Here is a 13,744-nt window from a genome sequence, read left to right on the forward strand (position 1 = left end):
AAACAGATTGCTTATGGAGGGATAATGTGAGAGTGAAGAATTGAGGGTGAAATCTAGGTTTTGAGCTTTTTTAGCTGGGAAGATGATGGTATCCTTCACAATAATAGGGAAATTAGTAAGAATGGGAAGATTTTGACTGGAAGATAATGAGTTTAGTTTTTGATATGTGGAACTTAACATTTTTATGGTATATCCAATAGGCAGATGGAGATGTGTGATTGGAGATCAGGTTAGAGGTTAAGGCTGGATAAGTTGATCTAAGAATCATCTCCAAATAGATTATTCTTTAATGTATGGGAACTCCAGAGATAACTAAGGGAAAGAGCATGGAAGGAGAAGAAATAGAACCCAGGACAATATCTTGGAGAACATTTATGGTTAGCAGGCATGACTTAGATGAAGATTCCATGAAAGAGTCTGAGATGGAGCAGTCAAAAAGGTAGGGGGAAAAGTGGAAAAAAGAGTAGTATTATGCAACCCTAGGCAGATGATAGTGTCAAGAAAAGGATGAAGGAAAGAAAATACCTTTAGATTCAGCAAGTAAAAGATCATTGATGACTTTGAGACAGTAGTTCTGATTGAATGATGAAGTCAGAAGACAAACTGCAGAGTGTTAAGGAGTAGAGGAAAGGAACCAGAGGCACTAAATGTAGAAAGCTTTCTCAAGGAGTTTATCTATGAAAGGGAGAAGAAATATAAGATAAAAGCTATTGGGAATAGAACCATGAAGGACTTTTGAGGAATGGAAGACTTTGGTATGTTTGCAGGAAGTATATAAAGAAAGACTGAAGACTGGTGAGATAGTGGCAATGACAGAGCGAGCAATCCACTGGAATGATAGAATGGAATGGAATCATTCACACAAAAGGATTTACTTGGCTAAGGAGAAGTGCCACCTCTTGAAGTGAGACACAAGCGAAGGAGGACATGATGAAAGAAGGAATCTGAGTGGTATAAGATGAAGAGGAAGTGAGAAGAGGGAGAGCTCAGTAAATGTCCTCCATAGCTGAAAGGATGGGAGAAACAGGAGGGATAAATATGTTTGTTTAAGTTGCAGTGGTAAGTGGGATAGTGAATTGATAGGTATAAAATGAAGACCTTGCTGCAGTAAGGACCCGGTCAATATTAGTCAACATAAATTTGTAGTGTACTTGTTCAGGATGAGTTCATAATTTTCTAGTTTCATTCTGCACCAATGAGTAGAAGCAAAAGCAACGGTTGATGGGAATAATCCAAGGCTGTGGTTTAGCAAGGCAAAATTGGCAATAGGATAAAGAAGGAAAGGGCCCAAGAGAAGAGGATGGTGTTGAGTTCAACTCTTTTGGCAAGGTGTCAAGATATGGAAAGCAGAATAATATAGTCAGTGCTGGGGTTATGGGCTAGGAAAGAGCTGAAGTGTAGAAGACTTGGAGGTCACACTAAAGACAAACAATAGAGTTGTAAGGCAGAAGGAAAAATGAAATGACAAACGCTTATGATGAGATAAAGGAATTTTAGAGTTCATCCACATGGAAGTGGAATATTTATGGATAATGACAACTATCTCTATGAATTGAAGAATAGGCAGAATTATAAATATGCATGTTCGATTCCCCCTCTCCCTAGTATGAGTGCAAGATTTGAGGAGGAAAGACCATGAGCTAGGCACTGAACTAAGGAAAGAGTGACTTTGAGGTTCGTGTGAAACTGCCACCAGAATCTTGGTGGAATGATTAATATTAATTGAAAGAACATCTAAGGGAGATTATTCAGTTATGGTGAGAGAAAGAGAGTCTGGAAGTGGCAACGAGAAGCAAGGAGTATTCTGACTTCCCTATCATGACCAGTTAGTGTGGCTGAGATAGTATGAAAGAAAATGCAACCAGTGTTGTAAGGGTGGTCCTGAGCCCTGGCGTTAAATGAAAGTTTTTGCAGGACTTTACTGGAGCCAGCTTGACCTGGTTCAAGAGAAGTGATTCTTAAAATTTTGATGTGATCATTCATACCTCAGAAATCTTCAAATGCTACAAATCAGGGATTGATTTATAGACTTAAGAATGGAGAAATTAGTAATAATGCAGAGTAGACATAAATTCTATCAAGTATGGATTATTTGAAGAGTAAGTTGTTGAGCATTTGCCAAGACACCATTGGAACTATGTCTCAATGAGTACAAGGTGGAAATAATAAGAAAGGAAACATTTTAAGGTGAAAGCAAATGTGTTACCTATAAAACAGATGTCCCAGAGAGAACAGCAAAAAGGATGAACAGATCTGATGTCAGAGGAGTTGGATTGAGGGAGATGGAAATACAGGAGTGTGGATGAGTAAAGGAATTAGTATGAGGCCTTCCAATAGTACACATAACTACTCAAAAACAAATGTCAAATATAACACTGCTTTGCTCTGGCCCAGATAGACATTCTCCAGCTCATCAACCATTGCTCCGCACCCATCTTCCTCATCCTGTTTTCACATCCTATCTACCTTCAAATAACTATCCTTCTCAAGCTGTTGCCCCAAAACAAAATAAACCAATATAAACTTCCAAAGATCTTGAGATCCATAAAAATATCTTCCCAAATAATCCATATGATCAATTCAAAAAGTTGGAAGAAATCTAAGAAATTGTCTAGTACTTCTCCCTCACTTTGCAAACAAAGAATCTGCAGACTAGAGAAATTAACTGATTTGCAATAGACCATGTAAGCAGAAAGCAGATAGATGGCTCAGTAGTTGGATTGCTGGGTCTGGAGTCAGGAAGGCCTGAGTTCAAATCTGGCCTCAGACACTGACCAGTTGTATGACCTTGGGCAAGTCACTTAATTTCTGCTTGCCTAAAATCCACTGTAGGAGGAAATGACAAACCATTCCAGTATCATTGACAAGAAAACCCTGCGGACAGGTATTGGCAGGGTGTGGTCTGTGGGGTCACAAAGAATGAGACACAACTGAACAATGCAAAAATAGTAACAAAGCAGGTACTAGAATTCTAGTCTTCAGACTCCTAGTCTAGTTCTCTCTCTACCATACTCTCTGACTCTATAGAATTGTGTGAAGTCTTCCTAATGGCTAACAGATGGGATAATTTTTGGCATAAAATGATAACAATGATAATAATAGACTTTGATGGGGCACTTAAAGGTTTTCAAACATTTTAGCTACATTATTGTATTTGATCATGTGACACGGATAACATCTGCTAAAAATAATGAGTGTTTAAGACAATTGAATGGTCAGTGCTCCAAATTAGGGCTATTGGCAATATTCTCATATTTTTGGAAATGTGATTCAAAGTGAAGAAAGCAGAATTAAAGAATAGTCTATATTAGCTACAACTGTTTAGTTAAAGATGATAAGAACAGCAACAGATTGGTATTATATACAAGTACCACTCTCCTAAAGACATTACATACATTTTTGATCTGGGGTTCCTCTCAGTGTGGTTCATAGAGAAGAAGTTAAAGGGGACCTTCAGAGGTCATCTAGTCCAACAACCTCATTTTAAAATTGACAAAAGTGAAAGGACCAAATGCGGAGTCAGGGAAACCTGGGTTCAGATCCTGACTTTGTCATACATAAGCTGTGGGACCATGGGCAACATGATCGCTCAAAATGACTGGAATTCCTGACAATTTGTTGATCTGCAGGGTATATTGAGGTGCACTAGTAGTCAAACTGAGTTCAAATCCAGACCCTGTAACTTATTATCTGCATGACCTTGGACAAGTCATGCAACACGGTAGAATGTTTCACTTTTCTTTAACTCTCAGACACAACCCTAGTTCCTGAAGTCCAGTGTCAGAGGGGTTCCTGGTAGCTTCTCAGCAAGGTGCTATTCCCCAAGGGAAGGTGGCCTGCCAATTGCTCCAAATATAAGACCATGCCTAGGGATCTCATCAAGGTAAATGTGGAGCTTATTAAACTCACCAAGAATTCCTCTTCTTATGCCTTGTTTGTAGGACACACTTTTAAGAAAGATAGATGGCAAGTGCTGGAGGTCACTCACTAGCATTTGATGAATTATTCTAAGAGTTATTCTTGAACCAATGATATTTCATTGGTTTAAGTAACACTGGGATGAGGAAATCCCCTATACCAATGTATGTTGGAACTTTTTCTTCAACTTACAGACTTGGAGAGCTGCCTTAAGCACAGAGAAATTAAATGACTTGTCCAGGTAGCATAACTGGTTAGTATCAGGGGCAAAATTTGTACCCAGGTCTTCCTAGCTCTAAGACTAACTCTCTATCCATTATTTTCCACTACCTCTTTTACTTTTTGTAAGGGATGACTTATTGTACTTATAAGACATAATTATATAATAATATGACTTTATGCAAATGGTTGTGAACTTTTTGTGCACATTTTCTTTTTCTACTTTTTCTTATTCATGGGATTTAAATGATATATATCTTTCAATAATGTTTCTCTCCTTCCATGGCTGGTATTGTATAACTAGTTACTACTTCTGTAAGAGTTTTGCTACTTCTACATTTTAAGTGTTCCTTACTCAATTGAAAAGGTAATTGAAATGAGATATTCTTAACAGTATTCATTGTGGTAACAAAATAAACTTGATGCCCACTGATTAAAGATTGGCTAAATAAATTACAGCAAATGGATGTAATAAAATTATCTAATGGAAATGAGGGATTTAAAGAAACACGAAGACAATCGGTAGCTGTGATTTCTGAGCAAATATCAGAGCTATCTGAATGAACATGGACTACGTTATATCCATCAGATAGGCAAAGATGACTAAAGAAGAAACTGACAAAATGTCAGAACAGTTTTTGGAAGACAGATATCCTAGGAACCTTCTAGAGGGAATGTCTGGCTCATCCTGCTGATCCTTTCTTGGGTATGGATTAGTGCATTATTCTAGAATGTCAGAGGCAGCTCAGACTGGGAACCTACAATCTTTCAGTGGTCTCAAAGGGGGATGATACAGGTCAAAATCTGCTTGCTGTACCAGGGCGTCTGAGCTCTGAAGTTCCTGGTCTGGTTTAGGTCTATGGACTTGCCCTGTTTGGTTTCTGTGGATTATTATTGGCCTCAATCATTGTTAACTACCTGGAAAGCCCTGTTGGTTCAGAAGGATGGAACTGCAGGCATCCTTTTGCTCTGGGAGTCCTGCTATGGTTATTCTTCTGCAAGATTAGAACCTATAAGTGAGACCATGCTGTCTTCCTGAGGTCTTAGCCAGAATGGTGCTATTTGCTTCCGGACTTGCTCTTTGCTACAACTTAGGGTTCACTATTGCTCCTTATTCTGGGACACAATATCTAGATACAAGTGCCCTTAGTCCACTCCGTATCTAGTCCTAGAAATGGGTAGTGAGCCACAGTGAACAGCCAGTCAGCATCTATATCTACACTGTACAAAAGTTAGTTCCCTCAGGGCTGCATGAGAAGCCCCTTCTTGTCCAGGAGCACAATCTCCCCTTGTGCTGGAATGCTACTACCAAGATGTTTGTGGTCAGATCCATCCCCAGTGCCTGCAGACCTCTCTATCCATATCCCTGTGCCAAGTTGGACTGAATTGTTTCCCTTCCAATTAGTATTTGTCTAGCACATTTTCTTTATCTGTCTGGAGGACTGTTTAAAGGCAGGGGGTGGGGCTAGAGATATTTACTTCTTTCTGGTACTCCACCATGCTGGTTCCCCCTCAAGATTAATGCCAGTCCCTGGGATACAGAATAGAATGGTTGGCAAGGATAATATATGACCTCTGTAAAGCAAGTCAGTTGGGATTATCTGTGATTTCATCATATATGAGGTAAGATGATGTATTTGTCCTTGAAGAAAGCCCATGTAGGGATCTGAGAATGAAATTTTTAGACTGAAAAAAAAATCTCAGAAAATGCGAAAGGTACCACAAGATTAGTAAGGGGCAAATGTCCCATTTAAAAAAAATGGAAGAGGACAGAGTCTGAAAACTATAGGTCAGTAAGCTTCGCTTTAATTTCTGGGGAAATTATCAAATAGATCATTAAGCAGATCATTAAACTGGCAAATCGATCAAGCTAAAGAAAGAGAAAACTGCAAAGAGCTAATATGGCTTCACCAAGAATGGGTTATGTAAGCCTAAAATAATTTCCTTTTTTATACAGGATTACAAAGCTTGGAAGAGGAATGCTTTACATACAATTTACCTAGATCTTAGCAAAAATTTTAACAAATTATCTCAAACATAAAAATGAAATTATCTTTGGAGAAGACAGCTATGAATTAGATAATAATAAATTAGGTGGATATAGAACCAATTGTATGACAAAATTCAAAGAGTAATTGTTAATGGTTCAATGTTAATATGGCAGGAAGTCTTCAGGAGAGTGCCACAATGCTTGGCCCTGTGATAAATATTATCTTTTTCTATAGAAAGGCATGTAGATGACACAAAACAGGGAGGATTAACTAACATAGTGGATGACAGAATCAGAATCTAAAATGATCCTAGCAGGATATAATATTGGACTGAATAAAGAAGATGAAATTATTCCATAGGAATAAATGTAAAGTCTTGCACTTGGGTACAAAAATTCAACTTCACAAGCATAAGATGGTGAAGACATGACTTCATGCCATGAAGTTGCTCTGAAAAATATTTCTAGGTTTTAATAGATTAAAAGCTCAATATGAGTCAGAACCCTAACCCTAAATGCACTCGTGTTATCTTGGACTGCCCTGAGAAGGAACATACCTTCTAGAAATAGAGCTGGTAGTCTCACTGTACTCTGCCTTTGTCAGTCTTCATCTGAAATGTTCATGGTATGTAATGCTAATTAGAGAATTAAAGATCTTCCCCATCCATTGATGGGCCTGCCCATTAAGGGAAGTTTAATTTCTAATATACTGCTTCTCAAGGATTGTGATGCCCTCTGGCTCTGAAAAGTGCATAAATGCTCTGTGGTGAGGTTTTATTTAGGGGCGTGGTTTTTGGAAAAAGGTTTATGTGCCAGATGAGACTAAGCAGCCCCCCAGCTTTGAAAACCCAGACGTTAGTGCTTCCCTCTCTGGTAACTGTGTATGTATGGTCAAATAATTGGATCTGTTTATTGATCTGTGATTATAGCTTGTGGTCAGGCAGCTGGAAGCCCTGTCCATTGATCTTTATTTCTCTGTATTTTCTCTGAAGTTCAAGGTGCTGACTTTTTCCCCTGACCAAATTGAATGATATATATGTGCTTGATTAAGGTGATTGTTGACTCCTCAAAAGTTGCTTTCCTTTTAGAAAAGCAGATCAAACAACCTGTGATAGAAGACCATCTTAGATGTGTCAGAGTGCTTGCTTTTACAGGGTACCACAGTTTAAGAATGACATTATTCAGCTGGAGAATTCCAAAGCAGAGTAACCAGGATAGTGAAAAGTCTTGAGTTCATGTCATATGAGAACTAATTGAATAAATTGGGCATGCTTAACCTAAAGAAGAAAAAACTCAGAGTGAGACATGATAGTTGTTTTCAAGAATTTGAAGGGCTGCCATTTTGGGGAAGGATTAGACTGGTTTGATCCCAGAGGCTAGCACCAGGTGAAAATGAATGTCTCTTCTAACCACTGGCAAAGATCTATGGTAGTTAGACTTGATATCAAGATACACCTCCTAACCTTCAGACTTTCCTAGAGCTAGTACAGAAGACAATTAGATTGTCTCATGAGGTGGTTGGTTTTTCCCCCTTAGAGTGCTTCAAGTAGAGGATGCGAAACACCACTTATTGGGAAGAGCACATTATAGCAAGTGTTCTTTTTCATTTCTGTGTTAAACTAGATGACCAGTGAAGTCCCTTGAGATTCTCAAATTCTATGATTCTGACTTGTATGAACTGATACAAAGGTAAAAGACCCAAGTGAATGATATACAAAATAACTGTAAATGAAATTCCCAAAACTCAAATGAATTCCCATAACTAATCTTGTCCTATAGAAGAGATGAGGAACTAGTTCTCTTCTTGATGTTGCATTTCTGTCCAGTGGTTTGCTTTATTCTTTGCTTAACTTTTTTGCCATAAGGGAAGAGGATTTCAATGGGGAAGGGGGCATATTGGGAAAGTAGTATAGTGTCAAAACAAAAGGCGTTAATAAAAATTTTTAAAAAGTAATCTTTGAAACCACTTAGCAGGTAATTTCTAATATTTTAACATAGAGCTATTAGAAACTGTAAAATAGGGGGGAAAAGTTTTGAAGACAGAGGACTGGGGGGAAGTTGATTTAGCCTCCCTGGGTCTGTTTTCTCATCTGTGAAATCAGGGTTTTGGGAGGCCAAATCTTTTGAGACTGCTTTCAGTTCTAGGTCTATGATCTTATAAGTAAAAATAAATTCTCTGCTTTTAGTAAGAAACCACAGTGGTTGAATCTATTCATCTTTTCACATATCAGTAGGATTGTCAACAAGGAAAATGAAGTATCAACTTTTTTCAATGACTTTGATGAATGTGAGGAACCAGGTGGGATCATTGGAGCCCAGCAAATTTTTCATTTTGTCCATAAAATTTCTTTAATTACAAAGTCATCCATTAATTATTTATATTTTCTTCACTATTTGCTGACATAATCCTCATTTCTATAAACAGATAATGCAATTCCATTAGGTTTTATTATATTCCACAAAGGTTATACATTGTATATGCACACATATATATATATACATATACATATATCCATGTGATATATTATGACATATTATATGTGATATTTGATATACTACATGTGGAGTATATGGTATGGTAATGGTAGATATGGTATACATACACACATGTATACACACATACACTATTTATATATGTGTATATGTGTGTATCCATAGAAGTATAAGCATATACTTATATCTGTATGTATGCACACGTACACATATATGCACATATTTAAAACATCATTTGCATTTCATATAGGTGTATGTATGTGCATTATATGTGTGTACATGTGCATGCAAAGGCTGTTTTCAAGGAAAGAATTTTCTAGGGAGGAGTCCTACTGATGTTACAATAAAATGCAAAGCTGGTGACTGTGTCAAAGTGTTCTTCACGTCCTGATCTCAGCTTACTTCTTATGTTTATATGACTTTTCTCTGCCAGCAGAGAGAGAACCTCATGACTACAGGAATAAGATATAAATAACTTAATATGAAATCCTTTGGAACCACTTGTCCTCAAAATTCAGGTAGCTTTTTTCTGTCTGTACATTCATGGAAAAATCTAACCCTCTACATTATATTAAGCATTGTGTTTAAAGTGAATATTCCAGGCCACAAAGCACTTTGGGGAATCTCTATACAGAAACTGGTTTCCATCAGGCGTTTTCCCTTTATGAACTTGAGTCACAAATCATAGAAAAATGTCATCAACTTGGGTTTATTCACTTTCCCTTTAAAAGGGATGAAAAAAGGAATCTAAGTGCAAATGGAGCCTTTCTGTCAGACATACAGTGTCCATGGCACCAAGGAGTCAGATTAATTAGGGAATGTGGATGGATGGGGAGGTGGTTAATGTATTACTCCTTTTGACTTGAGCTCCAACCTGAAGCCTGGGGAAAATCTATTTAATGACACAACCAATCACACTGACACCCAGAACTTTATTTCCCAGAATTCTTGGGCCTAATAGAGCTTTATTCACTAGGAGAAAATTTCTAGTCTATATTTCTGAGGGGACTATGCATAACCCCATAGCAAGAGGATGTTACCAGGTAAGAACTCTGATTAGGAAAATGTATGTTACAAGACAGGAAGTTTAAAAAGCAGGTATAAATGGGAAGGAAGCAAAGACATAGGATTATGGTATTGACCATAGGGGAAATATGACCACAAGAGAGATATGGTCAGAGCATGTCCAAATCCTAGGATTTTTCTTTTTTTATGATGACTACAGAATTGAAGAGAAAACTGTAGGCTGTTTTTCATTCTGACCATGGGTTCCTTTGGGAAGACTCCAACAGGCAAATTAAAACATACTGAAGGAATACACCTTTGGGACTCTGTATTTCCAAGTGACCATATCCTTCCATTCTACAATGGAAATCAGTGAGATTTTAGGTATGCTCTGATGGTATAAGAGATTGTACCTCTTCCTGTATGGGGAGTAAAAGGTGTTTTACCACTAATGTAGATGAGCTCTCAGGTCTCTTCCAAATCTCAGTCTATGATTCTGTAATCAACAACATTTCATGTTTTTTGTGTTTTTACTGTTGGATGCGTGTCTCTAATTCAGTCTAACAATTTAGTAATAGATCAGATAGAGGCTTAGGCCATGAATTACAGAAATCATTGCCTCCAAGAGGCTCTACTGACCCTGGAAGTAGGAGGAGGTGCTTTATATACATGAAAGTATGCTGTTCACAAAATTACAGATGATTTATTACAATAAAGAAAAAAGAGAAAATTTCGAATGAGCAACTCACAAACATACCACAGAGAAAACTCTTCCTCACTTATCACAGTTCCAAGTACAAAGCTTCATCTGACTGAGGCTCTCCACAAGTCTTATCTCCTTTTACAAGCTGTTTCCTTACAGCAGAGAGTTTTTTATACCTTTCTCATTAAAGCCAAAATTAGTATTTTTGGCACCTGATTAAAAGGGAGGAGAAGCTGGAGCCTTTTTGTATTATCCATCAAAGAGCATATGAATATATTTTATAGGTATACTGGGGATATTATGAATAGGCAGAGGTAAAACACATCCCAGGCTATAGGAATAATTGTGTTTTCCCAAGAAAAATATTTTCCCCAAGGTAATAATTTCAACTTCCAGAACAAAAGATTGAAAAAGAAATAAAGCATCTGAACAAATTTTAAAGTTATGTTGGATATGATTATTCTCATAAAATCAGATTTGAATAAGAATATCCTTTCATGAGAATATATCAGCCTATCAGCAAGTATTTATTAAGAATCTAATACATACAATACTCTGGAAACAAAAGTATACAGAATGAAGAATTCCTTCTACCAAGTGACTTGCATTCAAATAGAGAGACAATGAGAACACGAGTATATACAGCATAAATATAAAGTTAACAAATACAAATATTATCAAAGTACAGTTATTGCTTCCAGATTATAGGCATTAGAGGCATGGTGCTCCCATGATCTGGAAAATGTTTTTAAATTTTTTTGTCCCTCCCTTTGTACCAAACAATAACTCTGTGTTGGTTTTGTTTTTGTTTTTGTTTTTTTTATAGGGTGTTTATAGTACCCCATCGTAAAATTTGGCTTAAGTATTTGGTAACAGCCTCTGTGACATCTGCTGGCTTTCATGCATTGGACATGGCTTCCAGAAAACTCCCCCAAAAATTACTATTTAATTTCTTATGCCTGCCTCCACTCCCACCCTCCATACATGAAACCAAAAGGGAGAATGATGTGAAAGAGATAACTGTAGTTTGGGGGAGAGAATGCTAGTAGTCAGGAGACGACCAAGAAAAGTTTCTTGAGAAAGATGGTCTTTCAAGCTTTCACCTAAAGGAATAGAAGAACTCTGAGGAAGAATTAAGGAGGGAGGGCATTTCAGCCATTCAGCATGGTCAGAGCAAAGGCACAGAGGTGGAGTGTATTGTGGAAGAAACAGAAAGGCCAGTTCCATGAGCTGAAAGACTAAGGAGAGGGGGATTAAGGTCCAATGCAGTTGGATAGATAGATTGAGGTCATGTTGAGATTGGCTTTAAAAAGTAAATACATGGGTGGGGGTGGAGTCAAGATGGCAGAGTAGAAACAGAGACTTGCTAGAGTTCTCCCCTAAGCCCAGTCAAATACCTGTAAAAATGACTCTAAACAATTTCTGTAGCAACAGAAGCCACAGAATGACAGAGTGAAGCAAATCTCCAGCCTAAGACAGCCTATAATGTTGATGAGAAGCATCTATCACACCATGCTGGGAGCAGAGCACAGTGCAGTGTGGGTGGTACCAGCATAGACAGGACCTGAGCAGGCGTGGGATGAGGGGGGGGTAGGGTGGAGGGGGACTGAATCTCTGGCACCTGTGGCAGTTTCCAGACATCACAACCCCAAAACACCATGGGCAAAATGGAAGGTCAGTGGAAAAAACCTGTGGGGCCTGTGTGAGAGAGTAGAGTTGTCCAGTCTCAGCTTCAGGGCTGCCAAGGGGGAAGGGGGAAGAGCCTGCAACAGCCACAGCAGCAGTGGCTGTTTCCAGAACTCTAGACCTACAGATTGTGGGGAGATTCAGTGTCTGACAGCACACACACCCCTCACCCCCACTGGAGAACTACCTTAACAAAGAGCTCAAAAGTCAAGTAAATGACTGGGGGAATAAGCAAAAACCAGAAAAAGAATCAGACTGTAGAATCTTACTCTGGGGACAAAGAAGACCAAAATATACAAAGAGAAGAAGACAACAAAGTCAAAACTCCCACATTCAAAGCCTCCAAGAAAAATATGAATTGGTCTCAGGGCATGGAAGAGCTCAAAAAGGATTTTGGAAATCAAGTAAGGGGGAACAGAGCCAAGATGGTGGACTAGAAAGACACACTTACATAGGGTCTCCCCACACAGCCCACAAAACAGCTGTAGAGAGGGACTCTCAACAAATTCTGGAGCAGTAGAAGTGGAGAACAACAGAGTGGAGGAGATTTCCAGCCCACGGTGACCTGAAAGGCCCACGGGAAATGCCAGTTGCACTGGACACAGAGTGGAGCACGGAGCCCAGCCCAGCCTTGGCCAGGCAGTGCAATGTGATGAGAATCTGGGAGTAGAACACCTCGGGGGTGGAATCTCCAGTCGGAGAAGCAGGTGCTCAGATCCCTCAACCCACAGGTGCCAAAGGTCAGTGACGGGGTTTTATCAGCTGGCCAGGAAGGGAGAGGGGACTTCCCATAGCTCCAGCAGCAGGCAGCAGCCACAGAGGCTGCAAATCAGCCTGTATGGACCTGCTTCATTGTTAAAGCATAAAAACCCCTGGGGGCACTGAAGATCTGAGTCTTACCTCAGCCCTGGGTGGAAGCCCTGGATGAACTGGTCTTTGTCTCACACTGAATGGTGGCCCTGCCCATCCAGTTTATCTGAAAATCAGCCCCCAGTGCTGGCTTGGCAGAACTGGAGGCCAGGTGGCTGTGGAGAGGTAAATGCTAAGATTCTGGGCACAAGAATACGTCTCTGCATCCAGACCAGTACATGCTTGATCGTGCCACCTTGGAGGAACTAAGATCTCACAGATTCCCAGAGTATACCCTACTCTTGACAAAGAACCCAAAAGTCAACTAACTGGTTGGGAAAATGCCCAAAAAAGGGAAAAAAAGTAAGACCTTAAAAGGCTACTTTCGTGGTGAACAGATATCTCCTCCCATCCTTTCAGATGAGGAAGAACAATGCTTACCATCAGGGAAAGACATAAACATCCCAAACGCCCAAAATAAATATTCAATGGGCTCAGGCCATGGAAGAGCTCAAAAAGGATTTTGAAAATCAAGTTAGAGAGGTGGAGGAAAAACTGGGAAAAGAAATGAGAGAGATGCAAGTAAAGCATGAAAAGCAGATCAACACCTTGCTAAAGGAGACCCAAAAAAAATGCTGAAGAAAATAACACCTTGAAAAATAGGCTAACTCAATTGGCAAAAGAGGTTCAAAAAGCCAATGAAGAGAAGAATGCTTTCAAAAGCAGAATTAGCCAAATGGAAAAGGAGGTTCAAAAGCTCACTGAAGAAAATAGTTCTTTCAAAATTAGAATGGAACAGATGGAGGCCAATGGCTTTATGAGAAACCAAGAAATCACAAAACAAAACCAAAAGAATGAAAAAATGGAAGATAATGTGAAAT

The sequence above is a fragment of the Notamacropus eugenii genome, chromosome 6 (assembly GCF_028372415.1).
Source record: "Notamacropus eugenii isolate mMacEug1 chromosome 6, mMacEug1.pri_v2, whole genome shotgun sequence".
In the NCBI taxonomy this organism is placed as follows: Eukaryota; Metazoa; Chordata; class Mammalia; order Diprotodontia; family Macropodidae; genus Notamacropus; species Notamacropus eugenii.